Raw genomic sequence first — 19,593 nt, 5'->3', positions numbered from 1 at the left:
TAAAATCAGTTCTTGGAGACATGTATATAACTAGGTGTAAATTGCAACCCATCACGACAATAAGGTAAACCAATAATACTCGTATTTTGAATACTGACAATATTTTGATTTATGTTTTGTGTTAAAAACATAAAATTTGGCAGATTTTAAAAAAATAAATATTAGCATTCATGTACTGTATCCCAAGCGCTTGCATGAAAATATATTTTCGGGTTCAAAACAAAAAAAATGTTGATATAAAATAAAGTGAATATTAGATGACTTGAAGAATTCGTTTTTTCCTAATTTATGATAACGGCAACTAACACAAATGCTGAATTTCCCTACCTGTAAGTCAAATTGACCTTGAACTGAAAGGGTCACTTCGGGTCATTTATTGAGAACCAATCTGAATCCAGACAATGATACTTATATAAAAGAAAAACTACCAATTTTAGTTTTCTTGTAGATTTATTTTTCAAATTATGTATTATCAATCATTAAAAGAATTAATTATATTTTTCAATGTTTAAAAAGTATAACAAGTTGGTTGTATTGCTTTTTAAAACTAACATCAAGTATATTTAAGTAAATATATAAATGAAACCATTAAATTTTATCAAATCGTCGTCAATTTTCAGCATGACGTTTTTAGTGAATAAGAAATGGCGAGCGTCATTAACCATAGTAAATGTTATAATGGAAAATAACTCTCCGGGACACTTTTTAGTTAATTAACAAACAAGGAATAACGTTTTACGTTTTCGGAAGCTACAACCTGCTTTCCGGAAGTTCGAAAATTGCTGGTTTAATGTGAAACCAAACTAAACAACTATTTGCTATTATCAGCAAGTCGTGAGAATCTTTGCCAATTTCCAGGGATAGTTTCAGTTTGTGTGGATGATTTTAAAATTGTAGTAAAATATTCATTCAACATTAGGTCCAGTCCAGTCAACTTGCTCTAGTCTCTGTGCTGCATATGGTACGAAACCGTGCTCAGTGTGGTTCAGTTTTTCATTTTCATCGTGGTTTTAACATCTCCACGAGTGCTGCACCGTCTGGTATTCATCTATGTAGTATGTAGTTGAGTTCATCTTCTGACAGTACATGTATACGTGTCTTAAACGTAAGAAAATCATTTATTGTCTCTAGCCAGTTTCCCATCATCAGAAAAATGGAGGAGACTTTTCTTGCGAACAAAATTCACGGTTACCATCATTGTTTTGACAACTAGAAGACTGTTTTAGTTGACAATATTTTGTTTTTGCTTCCTTCTTTCTTGCTTTAGTTTTTTTTTTAAAGTAGAAACTTATTTTGATGTATGGCAGATTTTATGGGTTTAGATCTGGAAACCAGCCTTTCATCAAGTCATTTTGATTTTCTCCACTTTTAAATTGTCATTTGCGAATTCTTCAAAAAGAACAGGTTATAAGAGATAGTTGGTAACTGAACCATATCTCACATATGTACCGATAACATATGTACTGTCCACAAACATGTTAATGTTTATTGGTCACGTGACCGCGTTCATTAAACAATACCTTCTCGATGAGCATCATATAAACTGCTTGCGAGGGTGGGAGGGCGCTGTGTATCAGCCGGAAATTATTCTTGGCATAGATCCTGGCATTAAGGTAAAATGATCAGTCCCGGGAAAAGTACATTAGTCGACATTCGCTGATCACTAGTTACAGTACACGAGCAACTGGATGGCATATAAAACAAGTCTGCTAAGTTCTACTATCAAATGTATCTGAATTGTGCTGGATTTATTGGCAGACTCGGGGGGAAAATAGTGTATCAGCAAAACATACAAGTTGAAAGATTATTCCACCAGACTTACATTAACAATTTCAGCTTATTTGAATGACTCGTTCTAATCATTGGCTTAAATTCACTCCAAACTTGAATAATGTATTCATTATCATAAATTAGTAATTATTGTGATGACTTTATTTGCATATGATCTGCGAGTATTTATTTGAATAATTAAGCCTGTTGTAATGTCTGCATATTTCAATATCAATAATTACAATATAACAAATGAATTAGTTACTATTGTGATGACTTCATTTGCATATGATCTGCGAATATTTATTTGAATAATTAAGCCTGTTGTATTTCTGCATATTTCAATATCAATAATTACAATAAAATGTTTACAAATGAATGAATTAGTAATTATTATGTTGACTTCATTTGCATATAACCTACTAGTGTATATTTTGAATGATAAATAAGCCTGTTGTATATCTCCATATTTCTTTTCAATATCAACGATTACAATCTAATTTTTTACAGCACAAAAATATATTCCGACCCAACTTAAGCCGACATGATTACTAATTTCCTCCCCTATCTTCTTGTATGGCATATTCTGTTACGTAAATGTTGACTTTTTCAAACAAATACAACAGTAAATTTAATATCCCTGACTTTTCCATTCGCCCTTCAAATTTCAACTGTACATTATTTTCTTCCAGTATGGTACAAATTACTTAATTGATGTAAACCATATTTTTGTTTCTACTTCCCACAAATAAATCACTTTTGTGCATCTAGTGGCGGTGAAATGAAGAACAAATAATCCATAAACAAATAAAATAATTACATTTTATATAAATAACAATGTACATTGAAAAATCATTTCTAAACTTAATAACGGCATCTGTATGTCCATGTACTCAATTGTATAATCTCGTTCTCTCCACCACTGTGGTACAACGTAACTTGTTCCCAACAGTAAATATGCACACGTGCAAAAAAGTGGCTCAGCACATCGGTATGGCGTATAATACAGTTCCAGCTCATGGCATAATGATGTTTGTTACGACATTTTCTTCGAGCAGACTGATTGGTATTCAGCACAAAGGACACACACACAAGCAACAGCCTATAAAATAAAAGTACAATATAGAGTTAGGATGTAGAGTTAATTATGGTTTGGAGTGTTGCATTGCCCTGAGCAGCACATAGGGTTTGAAAGTAGTTATTCATCAGGATTAATATACTGGGAATATAGGTTGAAAAAACACTGATAGGTTAACAGTCATGATAATAAAACCCAGTAGAATTCTATCTGAACTCTTTCAACTTGTAGATTTGTGCAATGCATTCTGCTCTACGAGATCCCACTGTAGGTTCTATATACAGGGTAACATCACGTTTTCTGTTTCGGAGATTTATTTGGTATAACAACACAAATGCTCACCACAACAGCGATACACTTTTTGACGACTTCCTCTGTTAGATAAAACTGTATGTCTATCTCTGTTGAGGTTAAAACCTGTATAATGTGTGGAGGGGTGGTTAGTCATACCACCCACAATTGATCACTATTAAAAAATAAACATGTACGGTACTCCTAAATGGGAAAATGAAATGTTGTCGAATGGAAGCCATAAAGCTGCCGTGATTTTGCACGCGCAATGCAAACAGTATTATTGTAGCAACGAGTAGGGAACTACGGTGGACTACCTGGAATGCGAGAGATAAGTTTAAACGGCTACTGTGAATAAATAACTTCGATGAGCAACATTAATGAGCAAAGATAAACGTAATATGCAAATATAATGTTTGTCTACACGATTATGCAGAAAAATGCCAGTTTTGCAATTACGAGCTCCGTCTTGGCTAATACGGCAACTAATATAACATTGTTGTAAATACGTTGTAAATTCATTTGCATATTGAGTTTCATCGATGTAAATATGCTGAACATGTAGTATGATCAGCGGCGTCTATGTAAATACGTTGAGGAATTCGACATTTTATTATTAGCCCGCTGTGCATATACGTAGAACAATATTACATTGGCGTACTATTTGGTCCGTCGATGAAAATACGTAGAACTACGCAAATTTTGCTAGTATGAGCTTCTTTGGCTAAAGATTTGTAAATATGTTAAACAATGCACATTTACATATAGTTGTAACGTCTCTGTTAATATGTCGAACAAGCGAATATTTACTAGTACTGTATTCTTAATGAGCTCCGTCTTTGTGAATACGTCGAACAATTCTAAATTTGACTATTCTTCGTCACGCTCATGCAAATACGTAGTACAATGCAACATTTGTATATTATGAGTTCCATCTATGTAAATACGTCAAATTATTCGACATTTGTATATATTATGTCTTTCAGTCTTTGCAATTCCGTCGTACAATGTGTAACACTTCTCTCACCGGGGCCTGTTTGCCAACGAGAGTCGATGCCACAATTTAAAATCCTTGGGGCAGGGTCCGTGGTGTTGATTAGTCAGTATACAACGAACATTAACACACCACAGGGTAAAGAAACACGCACGCATACAGACAAGGTGCTGACAATGGTTGACCAGTATAAACTTCAAATACTTTAATACAATACGAAGAGAAATCCCTGACTCAACAAGCACCATCCAAAACAACCGATGCTTTGTTCTCTCTATTTAACATTAACAACATTCGATAACTATAATGCACACAATAAGTACTTTAACCTGACTAAGTTTGGTCAATACAACTCACTGACTACACTATCAGCCAGCAAGCTAACCACTATATCAGTCCTAATCGTACAAATAATTCACTTAACTATATTAAACTACAACAACCTGATATACATGTATGCTCAAAACAATGTACATGTATTAATCCAGCATGTCCTAGCTATCCTATACACAGGGTCTACCTAGCTAAAACTAACTAAATTACATTAACCTTATTAATCCAACAAGATCTGTGTAAATACATCACTAACCTTATTAATCCAACAAGATATGTGCAATACATCAAATGTTACATTAATACTCACAAACAAAACTATGAAAATATCCAATATCATCTGAACAGTACCTAATTATAATCACATGCACCGTATTAACCTGTCACAGCCTCTCACTTTAGACTATCTTAAAGAAGAGCAATATTAATAGTGGCAGAGCTCCAGAAGGAGTACCTACACTTTATGCAAATTTTTTTTTAAATTATGCTAATTTATTCATGACGTAGCAGTTTCTGTGCTCATGAATATTCATTAATTTGTGGGTCAATACATTTTAAAAGGGGCGATATATTATTTGGGGGGGAAGAGTTAGAAAGGGGGATTAGCAATCCTTAGGGGGTCAATACAAAAAGAAGGAACCCATTTGGAGAGCAGCCATACTCCTTGTGTCTGTTGTTGCACGTGACCTACAGCTGTCAACTGTGTTCGTTCTTCGACGACTTCGACTGGCTTCCATGTGGGGTAGTATTCTTGTGTTCTGTTTTCCTGACTTGAGTTTTTGAATCCGCTGTTTATGTTTTTAACGTCTTTCATGTCTTTTGTAGGAGTGTCCAATCCGTGATTCGAACTTGCGATCTTTGAGTTCCCAGCGCACTGTCTTGTCCACTGTACCACGAGTGTCTTCACACAGGAGTTAGGATTTAAGTCCTATTCATAGGAGCACTGTCTTCACTAGCATTCAAAAATCTAACTAAACATACTGGATTCGAACCAGCGATCGCTCACATTGCTGACATAGTACAAATCAACTGAGCTATGTGGGTAGTCATGCAAATTAAATAATTTGTTGTCATATTTAGCTTTATTGCCAAATGGTGTTTGCGAGAAAAAGATGGGCAGGCAAGGGAATTGAACCCAGGTCCTCCTGATCACTATGTAGAGAACTGACCCACAAGACCACAATGGATTGACTGGATGTGTTTGCATTTGATAAGACTATATAGTGTGAATATATATATAGAAATACAACATATTTCTATTATTGAGTTACAATTGTCCAAAAAATTGCCAATTTTGTGTTTTTACTTGTGTAAACTATATGCATGCCATAACCCGTTAGTGTACATCTTGCCAATTGGGTGTTTGCCATTTGCGTTGCCCATACCTGACCCGACCCTAACCCTAATGTCAAGACACATTCCTGTTAATAATTCCGTTGCCCATACCTGACCCGACCCTAACCCTAATGTCAAGACACATTCCTGTTAATAATTCCGTTGCCCATACCTGACCCGACCCTAACCCTAATGCCAAGACACGTTCCTGTTTATAATTGCTCAATAATGATACTCTGTTGTGCACTGTCTGCGGGTAAGTTGCATTGATGTCAACTGATTAAACAAGTCGCATTTAAGTACTGTAAAATGACCAATTTTCACTGGGTTTAAATTTCACTGATTTACCATTTCAGGCATATTCAGTGGGTTTTAAATTCACGGTTTCGTCATTTAGATAATGTGTTCTATGCTAAATTTTACATATTCACTGGGTTTTAATTTAGCGCATTTTCCAGTCAGCGAAATAAGCTAAATTAAAACCCAGTGAATAATTACCCCCTTTACAGTAATTTCCACTATTAACAAGTGGTTAAATTGTGACAATAAATGTGTGGACAAATATTTGAGATTAATTTTGGTGTAGACAACTCTCGTTTAATTATTTTACACCATTACAAGTTGTTAAATTGAGAGAATAAATGTCTCAACAAATATTAAATACTTAGTTTGATGTAAACAACTCACGTTTGATTAATTCCCACAATTACATGTTGTTAAATTGAGAGAATAAATGTGCGGAAAAATATTTTAGACTTATTTTGGTGTAGACAGTTCTTGTTTAATTATTTTACACCATTCCAAGTTGTTAAATTGAGAGAATAAATGTATGGACAAATATTTTAGACTTATTTTGGTGTAGACAGCTCTCGTTTAATTATTTTACACCATTCCAAGTTGTTAAATTGAGAGAATAAATGTATGGACAAATATTTTAGACTTATTTTGGTGTAGACAGCTCTCGTTTAATTATTTTACACCATTACAAGTTGTTAAATTGAGAGAATAAGTGTGCGGACAAATATTTTAGACTTATTTTGGTGTAGACAGCTCTCGTTTGATTAATTCCCACAATTACAAGTTGTTAAATTGAGAGAATAAATGTGCGGACAAATATTTTAGACTTATTTTGGTGTAGACAGCTCTCGTTTAATTATTTTACACCATTACAAGTTGTTAAATTGAGAGAATAAATGTGCGGACAAATATTTTAGACTTATTTTGGTGTAGACAGCTCTCGTTTAATTATTTTACACCATTACAAGTTGTTAAATTGAGAGAATAAATGTGCGGACAAATATTTTAGACTTATTTTGGTGTAGACAACTCTCGTTTAATTATTTTACACCATTACAAGTTGTTAAATTGAGAGAATAAATGTATGGACAAGTATTTGAAACTTATTTTCGTGTAGACAACTCTCATTTGATTAATTCCAACAATTACAAGTTCTTAAATTGACAGAATGAATGTATGGACAAATATTGACCATTATATTTGTGAGTAAATACCTGTTGTTTAATTAATTTCCACCTCTACAAGGTTGAGAGAATAAATGTGTCGACAAATATTTGATACTTATTTAGGTGTAAGAACTCGTGTTTGACCAACTTCCACCATTGCAAGTTGTTAAAATAATGAAATAAATATACTGGTATCATTGGATATTTGATTTAATTGTGAAACTTTCTAACAAAATGTTAACTGCTGGCTTCGAACCCTCAATCAACAATTCCGCAGACACGGTATAAATTCAACAACACCACAGAAGATATTCGTCTGTTGCCTGAATTGTTTTCGTAATATAGGGAACGCCATCAACACTTTAACAAAACTTACCTTGACTTGGGTCTTGTTTATCTCTTGTCACAATCTGGAAACTGTTGAACAAATTGCGCGTCGTCCAGTTTAAGACGTTAGTTATTTTATTATTTATTCATTCAGTTTTGTATGGTGCAGTTTTGTGAGGTTTATTATTTTTTTGCGACGTTCTTTGTTTACTTGTTTACGGTTTGAGAGATTTCAGTTTATTTGATTTACGTTTTTACGGTAGCTCTGAGCGGGACTCGAACCCACTGTCTTTTCAAGCTAATTTTGTTTTATTTTTATGGCACGCTTGTGTACCACGCCACGACGTTGGTCGTTAAGTGGTGTTCATTTTTCTAACTACTCCAGTGTTCCGATGAGTTGAACGGAAAAGCCAAAACGATTGCTGGTTTCTGATTGCTTCGGTTCTGGTGAGTGTGTATCTAGTGTGATTCGAACCCATGTCGTTTATATTGGGCGTTTTTTTATTTCCCATGTTAGCTACACCGTAATATGCAACCACTTCCCAGTTTTATTGTGATTTTGAGTGTTTAATGATGTCTTCCTCACCCGTCACGCCATGACCCAGTTTCAACCACACGGCCATTTTGCAACACAGTTCGTGACCCTCGGCGTCACCCGACTGACTATATGAGCGTTCTCTTCAACTGTTAAGCTAGGATTTATTACCGTTATTATCATTATATTGTCACGTGATTTGTTTTACCTTATGTGTAATGTCTTAAGTATCTTTATTGTAATTTGTATATACCAATTCGTATATACCGAGGAAACGACCCCGATTGAAGGTCATGTATTTTATGACGTCACCAATTCGTGTGTAGGTACTGCTTCTAGATCTGTGCCTTAATAGTTGCACTAATATGAAACACAGATTACTACATAGAAATGCACATAAGCTCTGTTAAAAGAACAAAACATGTATCTCTAAAACTCATTAAAATGCTTAAAACTCAACAACGTAAAATACAGGGAGTCTTCGCACAATTAAATAAATCTAGATTATGCTTAAACAATATGACTCATATGCGGCTAACCGCTACAGAAAGTACACTGGTACTTCACAGAAAAATTCAGCAAGAAGATAGTAGAGTCTATGCCATGTCCCCGTCCCAAGAAATGGTAGCGTCCAAAAGTACCGCTATCCAAAGTAAAGCTGAAAGTTTCACAGCGATGGTTTCGGAGCAATTGCCAAACCGCCAAAACATGAATAATAAAGAATAATGTCACTCAAAAACCAAATCACTGGGGCAAAAACAACAGACTCGCGCCATCCACTAATTACTTTACAAAATCTACAGCGAGAACACAATATCTTTACCGCTATCGTCAGTTCTTATTAAATGATAATATTACAATAATAATAAAACTATATCAAAACAAACATATGGTATGTTCAACAATATACAGCAATGCCACACGATATCAAAAGTTGCCAACGGGTTCACAACGTTCTGTACAGTTCCGGAAATTCGCTGGCCACAAGGCACGTATAATTGGCGATGACGCAATGGCGGCGCCGGAGAACACAGTCACTCTAAGAGAATTACAACAACTTTCGAAGATTCAGGCATCACGATCTGATGAATGTCAAGTTCATTGAGCCCTAGTTTTCAAGAGATCACTCACCGCTTAATCGAACAGTTCCCGAGTCACACCAATACGATAATCGACGACACAGTCCAACGTTGAATGTCCACAAAGTTGCTGCGACACTGGTTCGACAGTTACTTTGACTTCTTCACAGCACGGGAATAACACAAACTTCGCACAACAACTCGCCCGTGGGCTGCAACACCCTGACTCAGTTCTTTCCTAGCTTTTCGATCGATGCATCAAGTTACACATACAACTTAGCTAGTATTTATACAGCGAGCACAGAAACCAAGTCAACTTTCACTACCGTGTGACCGCTCCTTTCTATCCACAGCCTCGTTTTCATAAAAACAGGTATCCAACCTCGTTCACACCTCAAAATTTAGAACTACAGTTGTGCATAATAAATACGGTCAATTAAGCATAGATGAGCAGCTTGTACATACAAAATAAATTAATACATTGTATAATGTTATAAAACAGTTTGCAGTTTTGTGCTAAGACGTTTGATAAATACAAATTCATTTACTAAATTACTGCGTAATACCTACATTTTGGGCACACAAAATGATTGGGTTACAAATGCAACATTTGCATATTATTGTGTTCCGTGAATGCAAATACGAAGTAACACTACAACACGTACTGAGATCACCCGGTTATGCGCTCCTGCCAGTGACTATATTAATTTCTTGTAAATATAAATTAATAATGATACTTCTAAGGTCCCAATTCTTGATAAATATCAACGTAGTGAGGACAGACAACTAGAAGTGAGTTCACTGACCTCTGTTATTCAACACATGATATTGTAAATACCACTGATACAATTGTCCAAAAAATTGCCAATTTTGTGTTTTTACTTGTGTAAACTATATGCATGCCATAACCCGTTAGTGTACATCTTGCCAATTGGGTGTTTGCCATTTGCGTTGCCCATACCTGACCCGACCCTAACCCTAATGTCAAGACACATTCCTGTTAATAATTCCGTTGCCCATACCTGACCCGACCCTAACCCTAATGTCAAGACACATTCCTGTTAATAATTCCGTTGCCCATACCTGACCCGACCCTAACCCTAATGCCAAGACACGTTCCTGTTTATAATTGCTCAATAATGATACTCTGTTGTGCACTGTCTGCGGGTAAGTTGCATTGATGTCAACTGATTAAACAAGTCGCATTTAAGTACTGTAAAATGACTAATTTTCACTGGGTTTAAATTTCACTGATTTACCATTTCAGGCATATTCAGTGGGTTTTAAATTCACGGTTTCGTCATTTAGATAATGTGTTCTATGCTAAATTTTACATATTCACTGGGTTTTAATTTAGCGCATTTTCCAGTCAGCGAAATAAGCTAAATTAAAACCCAGTGAATAATTACCCCCTTTACAGTAATTTCCACTATTAACAAGTGGTTAAATTGTGACAATAAATGTGTGGACAAATATTTGAGATTAATTTTGGTGTAGACAACTCTCGTTTAATTATTTTACACCATTACAAGTTGTTAAATTGAGAGAATAAATGTCTCAACAAATATTAAATACTTAGTTTGATGTAAACAACTCACGTTTGATTAATTCCCACAATTACATGTTGTTAAATTGAGAGAATAAATGTGCGGAAAAATATTTTAGACTTATTTTGGTGTAGACAGTTCTTGTTTAATTATTTTACACCATTCCAAGTTGTTAAATTGAGAGAATAAATGTATGGACAAATATTTTAGACTTATTTTGGTGTAGACAGCTCTCGTTTAATTATTTTACACCATTCCAAGTTGTTAAATTGAGAGAATAAATGTATGGACAAATATTTTAGACTTATTTTGGTGTAGACAGCTCTCGTTTAATTATTTTACACCATTACAAGTTGTTAAATTGAGAGAATAAGTGTGCGGACAAATATTTTAGACTTATTTTGGTGTAGACAGCTCTCGTTTGATTAATTCCCACAATTACAAGTTGTTAAATTGAGAGAATAAATGTGCGGACAAATATTTTAGACTTATTTTGGTGTAGACAGCTCTCGTTTAATTATTTTACACCATTACAAGTTGTTAAATTGAGAGAATAAATGTGCGGACAAATATTTTAGACTTATTTTGGTGTAGACAGCTCTCGTTTAATTATTTTACACCATTACAAGTTGTTAAATTGAGAGAATAAATGTGCGGACAAATATTTTAGACTTATTTTGGTGTAGACAACTCTCGTTTAATTATTTTACACCATTACAAGTTGTTAAATTGAGAGAATAAATGTATGGACAAGTATTTGAAACTTATTTTCGTGTAGACAACTCTCATTTGATTAATTCCAACAATTACAAGTTCTTAAATTGACAGAATGAATGTATGGACAAATATTGACCATTATATTTGTGAGTAAATACCTGTTGTTTAATTAATTTCCACCTCTACAAGGTTGAGAGAATAAATGTGTCGACAAATATTTGATACTTATTTAGGTGTAAGAACTCGTGTTTGACCAACTTCCACCATTGCAAGTTGTTAAAATAATGAAATAAATATACTGGTATCATTGGATATTTGATTTAATTGTGAAACTTTCTAACAAAATGTTAACTGCTGGCTTCGAACCCTCAATCAACAATTCCGCAGACACGGTATAAATTCAACAACACCACAGAAGATATTCGTCTGTTGCCTGAATTGTTTTCGTAATATAGGGAACGCCATCAACACTTTAACAAAACTTACCTTGACTTGGGTCTTGTTTATCTCTTGTCACAATCTGGAAACTGTTGAACAAATTGCGCGTCGTCCAGTTTAAGACGTTAGTTATTTTATTATTTATTCATTCAGTTTTGTATGGTGCAGTTTTGTGAGGTTTATTATTTTTTTGCGACGTTCTTTGTTTACTTGTTTACGGTTTGAGAGATTTCAGTTTATTTGATTTACGTTTTTACGGTAGCTCTGAGCGGGACTCGAACCCACTGTCTTTTCAAGCTAATTTTGTTTTATTTTTATGGCACGCTTGTGTACCACGCCACGACGTTGGTCGTTAAGTGGTGTTCATTTTTCTAACTACTCCAGTGTTCCGATGAGTTGAACGGAAAAGCCAAAACGATTGCTGGTTTCTGATTGCTTCGGTTCTGGTGAGTGTGTATCTAGTGTGATTCGAACCCATGTCGTTTATATTGGGCGTTTTTTTATTTCCCATGTTAGCTACACCGTAATATGCAACCACTTCCCAGTTTTATTGTGATTTTGAGTGTTTAATGATGTCTTCCTCACCCGTCACGCCATGACCCAGTTTCAACCACACGGCCATTTTGCAACACAGTTCGTGACCCTCGGCGTCACCCGACTGACTATATGAGCGTTCTCTTCAACTGTTAAGCTAGGATTTATTACCGTTATTATCATTATATTGTCACGTGATTTGTTTTACCTTATGTGTAATGTCTTAAGTATCTTTATTGTAATTTGTATATACCAATTCGTATATACCGAGGAAACGACCCCGATTGAAGGTCATGTATTTTATGACGTCACCAATTCGTGTGTAGGTACTGCTTCTAGATCTGTGCCTTAATAGTTGCACTAATATGAAACACAGATTACTACATAGAAATGCACATAAGCTCTGTTAAAAGAACAAAACATGTATCTCTAAAACTCATTAAAATGCTTAAAACTCAACAACGTAAAATACAGGGAGTCTTCGCACAATTAAATAAATCTAGATTATGCTTAAACAATATGACTCATATGCGGCTAACCGCTACAGAAAGTACACTGGTACTTCACAGAAAAATTCAGCAAGAAGATAGTAGAGTCTATGCCATGTCCCCGTCCCAAGAAATGGTAGCGTCCAAAAGTACCGCTATCCAAAGTAAAGCTGAAAGTTTCACAGCGATGGTTTCGGAGCAATTGCCAAACCGCCAAAACATGAATAATAAAGAATAATGTCACTCAAAAACCAAATCACTGGGGCAAAAACAACAGACTCGCGCCATCCACTAATTACTTTACAAAATCTACAGCGAGAACACAATATCTTTACCGCTATCGTCAGTTCTTATTAAATGATAATATTACAATAATAATAAAACTATATCAAAACAAACATATGGTATGTTCAACAATATACAGCAATGCCACACGATATCAAAAGTTGCCAACGGGTTCACAACGTTCTGTACAGTTCCGGAAATTCGCTGGCCACAAGGCACGTATAATTGGCGATGACGCAATGGCGGCGCCGGAGAACACAGTCACTCTAAGAGAATTACAACAACTTTCGAAGATTCAGGCATCACGATCTGATGAATGTCAAGTTCATTGAGCCCTAGTTTTCAAGAGATCACTCACCGCTTAATCGAACAGTTCCCGAGTCACACCAATACGATAATCGACGACACAGTCCAACGTTGAATGTCCACAAAGTTGCTGCGACACTGGTTCGACAGTTACTTTGACTTCTTCACAGCACGGGAATAACACAAACTTCGCACAACAACTCGCCCGTGGGCTGCAACACCCTGACTCAGTTCTTTCCTAGCTTTTCGATCGATGCATCAAGTTACACATACAACTTAGCTAGTATTTATACAGCGAGCACAGAAACCAAGTCAACTTTCACTACCGTGTGACCGCTCCTTTCTATCCACAGCCTCGTTTTCATAAAAACAGGTATCCAACCTCGTTCACACCTCAAAATTTAGAACTACAGTTGTGCATAATAAATACGGTCAATTAAGCATAGATGAGCAGCTTGTACATACAAAATAAATTAATACATTGTATAATGTTATAAAACAGTTTGCAGTTTTGTGCTAAGACGTTTGATAAATACAAATTCATTTACTAAATTACTGCGTAATACCTACATTTTGGGCACACAAAATGATTGGGTTACAAATGCAACATTTGCATATTATTGTGTTCCGTGAATGCAAATACGAAGTAACACTACAACACGTACTGAGATCACCCGGTTATGCGCTCCTGCCAGTGACTATATTAATTTCTTGTAAATATAAATTAATAATGATACTTCTAAGGTCCCAATTCTTGATAAATATCAACGTAGTGAGGACAGACAACTAGAAGTGAGTTCACTGACCTCTGTTATTCAACACATGATATTGTAAATACCACTGATACAATTGTCCAAAAAATTGCCAATTTTGTGTTTTTACTTGTGTAAACTATATGCATGCCATAACCCGTTAGTGTACATCTTGCCAATTGGGTGTTTGCCATTTGCGTTGCCCATACCTGACCCGACCCTAACCCTAATGTCAAGACACATTCCTGTTAATAATTCCGTTGCCCATACCTGACCCGACCCTAACCCTAATGTCAAGACACATTCCTGTTAATAATTCCGTTGCCCATACCTGACCCGACCCTAACCCTAATGCCAAGACACGTTCCTGTTTATAATTGCTCAATAATGATACTCTGTTGTGCACTGTCTGCGGGTAAGTTGCATTGATGTCAACTGATTAAACAAGTCGCATTTAAGTACTGTAAAATGACTAATTTTCACTGGGTTTAAATTTCACTGATTTACCATTTCAGGCATATTCAGTGGGTTTTAAATTCACGGTTTCGTCATTTAGATAATGTGTTCTATGCTAAATTTTACATATTCACTGGGTTTTAATTTAGCGCATTTTCCAGTCAGCGAAATAAGCTAAATTAAAACCCAGTGAATAATTACCCCCTTTACAGTAATTTCCACTATTAACAAGTGGTTAAATTGTGACAATAAATGTGTGGACAAATATTTGAGATTAATTTTGGTGTAGACAACTCTCGTTTAATTATTTTACACCATTACAAGTTGTTAAATTGAGAGAATAAATGTCTCAACAAATATTAAATACTTAGTTTGATGTAAACAACTCACGTTTGATTAATTCCCACAATTACATGTTGTTAAATTGAGAGAATAAATGTGCGGAAAAATATTTTAGACTTATTTTGGTGTAGACAGTTCTTGTTTAATTATTTTACACCATTCCAAGTTGTTAAATTGAGAGAATAAATGTATGGACAAATATTTTAGACTTATTTTGGTGTAGACAGCTCTCGTTTAATTATTTTACACCATTCCAAGTTGTTAAATTGAGAGAATAAATGTATGGACAAATATTTTAGACTTATTTTGGTGTAGACAGCTCTCGTTTAATTATTTTACACCATTACAAGTTGTTAAATTGAGAGAATAAGTGTGCGGACAAATATTTTAGACTTATTTTGGTGTAGACAGCTCTCGTTTGATTAATTCCCACAATTACAAGTTGTTAAATTGAGAGAATAAATGTGCGGACAAATATTTTAGACTTATTTTGGTGTAGACAGCTCTCGTTTAATTATTTTACACCATTACAAGTTGTTAAATTGAGAGAATAAATGTGCGGACAAATATTTTAGACTTATTTTGGTGTAGACAGCTCTCGTTTAATTATTTTACACCATTACAAGTTGTTAAATTGAGAGAATAAATGTGCGGACAAATATTTTAGACTTATTTTGGTGTAGACAACTCTCGTTTAATTATTTTACACCATTACAAGTTGTTAAATTGAGAGAATAAATGTATGGACAAGTATTTGAAACTTATTTTCGTGTAGACAACTCTCATTTGATTAATTCCAACAATTACAAGTTCTTAAATTGACAGAATGAATGTATGGACAAATATTGACCATTATATTTGTGAGTAAATACCTGTTGTTTAATTAATTTCCACCTCTACAAGGTTGAGAGAATAAATGTGTCGACAAATATTTGATACTTATTTAGGTGTAAGAACTCGTGTTTGACCAACTTCCACCATTGCAAGTTGTTAAAATAATGAAATAAATATACTGGTATCATTGGATATTTGATTTAATTGTGAAACTTTCTAACAAAATGTTAACTGCTGGCTTCGAACCCTCAATCAACAATTCCGCAGACACGGTATAAATTCAACAACACCACAGAAGATATTCGTCTGTTGCCTGAATTGTTTTCGTAATATAGGGAACGCCATCAACACTTTAACAAAACTTACCTTGACTTGGGTCTTGTTTATCTCTTGTCACAATCTGGAAACTGTTGAACAAATTGCGCGTCGTCCAGTTTAAGACGTTAGTTATTTTATTATTTATTCATTCAGTTTTGTATGGTGCAGTTTTGTGAGGTTTATTATTTTTTTGCGACGTTCTTTGTTTACTTGTTTACGGTTTGAGAGATTTCAGTTTATTTGATTTACGTTTTTACGGTAGCTCTGAGCGGGACTCGAACCCACTGTCTTTTCAAGCTAATTTTGTTTTATTTTTATGGCACGCTTGTGTACCACGCCACGACGTTGGTCGTTAAGTGGTGTTCATTTTTCTAACTACTCCAGTGTTCCGATGAGTTGAACGGAAAAGCCAAAACGATTGCTGGTTTCTGATTGCTTCGGTTCTGGTGAGTGTGTATCTAGTGTGATTCGAACCCATGTCGTTTATATTGGGCGTTTTTTTATTTCCCATGTTAGCTACACCGTAATATGCAACCACTTCCCAGTTTTATTGTGATTTTGAGTGTTTAATGATGTCTTCCTCACCCGTCACGCCATGACCCAGTTTCAACCACACGGCCATTTTGCAACACAGTTCGTGACCCTCGGCGTCACCCGACTGACTATATGAGCGTTCTCTTCAACTGTTAAGCTAGGATTTATTACCGTTATTATCATTATATTGTCACGTGATTTGTTTTACCTTATGTGTAATGTCTTAAGTATCTTTATTGTAATTTGTATATACCAATTCGTATATACCGAGGAAACGACCCCGATTGAAGGTCATGTATTTTATGACGTCACCAATTCGTGTGTAGGTACTGCTTCTAGATCTGTGCCTTAATAGTTGCACTAATATGAAACACAGATTACTACATAGAAATGCACATAAGCTCTGTTAAAAGAACAAAACATGTATCTCTAAAACTCATTAAAATGCTTAAAACTCAACAACGTAAAATACAGGGAGTCTTCGCACAATTAAATAAATCTAGATTATGCTTAAACAATATGACTCATATGCGGCTAACCGCTACAGAAAGTACACTGGTACTTCACAGAAAAATTCAGCAAGAAGATAGTAGAGTCTATGCCATGTCCCCGTCCCAAGAAATGGTAGCGTCCAAAAGTACCGCTATCCAAAGTAAAGCTGAAAGTTTCACAGCGATGGTTTCGGAGCAATTGCCAAACCGCCAAAACATGAATAATAAAGAATAATGTCACTCAAAAACCAAATCACTGGGGCAAAAACAACAGACTCGCGCCATCCACTAATTACTTTACAAAATCTACAGCGAGAACACAATATCTTTACCGCTATCGTCAGTTCTTATTAAATGATAATATTACAATAATAATAAAACTATATCAAAACAAACATATGGTATGTTCAACAATATACAGCAATGCCACACGATATCAAAAGTTGCCAACGGGTTCACAACGTTCTGTACAGTTCCGGAAATTCGCTGGCCACAAGGCACGTATAATTGGCGATGACGCAATGGCGGCGCCGGAGAACACAGTCACTCTAAGAGAATTACAACAACTTTCGAAGATTCAGGCATCACGATCTGATGAATGTCAAGTTCATTGAGCCCTAGTTTTCAAGAGATCACTCACCGCTTAATCGAACAGTTCCCGAGTCACACCAATACGATAATCGACGACACAGTCCAACGTTGAATGTCCACAAAGTTGCTGCGACACTGGTTCGACAGTTACTTTGACTTCTTCACAGCACGGGAATAACACAAACTTCGCACAACAACTCGCCCGTGGGCTGCAACACCCTGACTCAGTTCTTTCCTAGCTTTTCGATCGATGCATCAAGTTACACATACAACTTAGCTAGTATTTATACAGCGAGCACAGAAACCAAGTCAACTTTCACTACCGTGTGACCGCTCCTTTCTATCCACAGCCTCGTTTTCATAAAAACAGGTATCCAACCTCGTTCACACCTCAAAATTTAGAACTACAGTTGTGCATAATAAATACGGTCAATTAAGCATAGATGAGCAGCTTGTACATACAAAATAAATTAATACATTGTATAATGTTATAAAACAGTTTGCAGTTTTGTGCTAAGACGTTTGATAAATACAAATTCATTTACTAAATTACTGCGTAATACCTACATTTTGGGCACACAAAATGATTGGGTTACAAATGCAACATTTGCATATTATTGTGTTCCGTGAATGCAAATACGAAGTAACACTACAACACGTACTGAGATCACCCGGTTATGCGCTCCTGCCAGTGACTATATTAATTTCTTGTAAATATAAATTAATAATGATACTTCTAAGGTCCCAATTCTTGATAAATATCAACGTAGTGAGGACAGACAACTAGAAGTGAGTTCACTGACCTCTGTTATTCAACACATGATATTGTAAATACCACTGATACTCACAGCTTTTTGAGTTATTACAACAAAAACAAGGGCAGGACTCCAGAAGACGTACCTACACGTTATGCATTTTTTTTAAATTATGCTAATTTATTCACGACGTAGCAGTTTCTGTGCTCATGAATATTCAATTATTAGTGGGTCAATACATTCTAAAAGGGGCGATATATTATTTTTGGAGAAAGAGTTAGAAAGGGGGATTAGCAATCCTTAGGGGGTCAATACGCATTTGGAGAGCAGCAATGCTCCTCGTGTATGTTGTTCTTGCACGTGACTTCCGGCTGGGAACTGTGTTCATACTTCCATGTGAGGTAGTATTCTTGTGTTCTGTTTTTCTGACTTAAGTTCTTCATATACAGAAAGTGCTGTTTATGTTTTTAACGTCTTTTATATCTTGTCTTGCAGGAGTGTCCTGTCCGTGATTTGAACTTGCAATCTTTGAGTTCCCAGCGCACTGTCTTGTCCACTGTATCACGGGTGTCTTCACACTAGTGATAGGTTTTAAGTCCTATTTATAAGAGCATTGTTCATACTATCAATAACAAATCGTACTAAACCGTACTAGATTCGAACCAGCAATCTCTCACATTGGTGGCATTATACATATCCACTGAACCATATGGGTAGTCAGCCATGTGAATGATTTGTTGTCATATTTAGCTTTATTGCAAATTAGTGTTTGCGAGAAAAGATGGGCAGGGATGGCAATTTAACCCGGGTCCTCCTGATCACTATGTAGACAACTGACCATCAAGACCACAATGGATTGACTGGATGTGTTTGCATTTTGTGAGACTATATAGTGTGTATATATATAGAAATACAACATATTTCTATTATTGAGTTACAATTGTCCAAAAAATTTCCAGTTTTGTGTTTTTACTTGTGTAAACTATATGCATGCCATAAA

The 19,593-nt window shown here is 35.4% G+C and overlaps 1 long non-coding RNA gene across 1 annotated transcript; it reads right to left on the bottom strand.

Annotated features, from left to right (window-relative positions):
* Positions 1 to 2,224: 2,224 nt before the first annotated feature.
* On the bottom strand, positions 2,225 to 11,000 carry LOC146746188 (uncharacterized). Its single transcript, XR_014929075.1, has 2 exons — positions 9,258 to 11,000; positions 2,225 to 2,872 (listed from the first exon to the last, which is right to left on the bottom strand). It is a non-coding gene; the product is annotated as an uncharacterized LOC146746188 (long non-coding RNA).
* Between the last annotated feature and the right edge of the window lie 8,593 nt (positions 11,001 to 19,593).

This window comes from Saccoglossus kowalevskii, chromosome 4, assembly GCF_978046115.1.
Source record: "Saccoglossus kowalevskii chromosome 4, keSacKowa6.1, whole genome shotgun sequence".
In the NCBI taxonomy this organism is placed as follows: domain Eukaryota; kingdom Metazoa; phylum Hemichordata; class Enteropneusta; family Harrimaniidae; genus Saccoglossus; species Saccoglossus kowalevskii.
The sequence above is the reverse complement of the archived record's forward strand: the minus strand, read 5'-3'. Positions and strand labels throughout refer to the sequence as shown.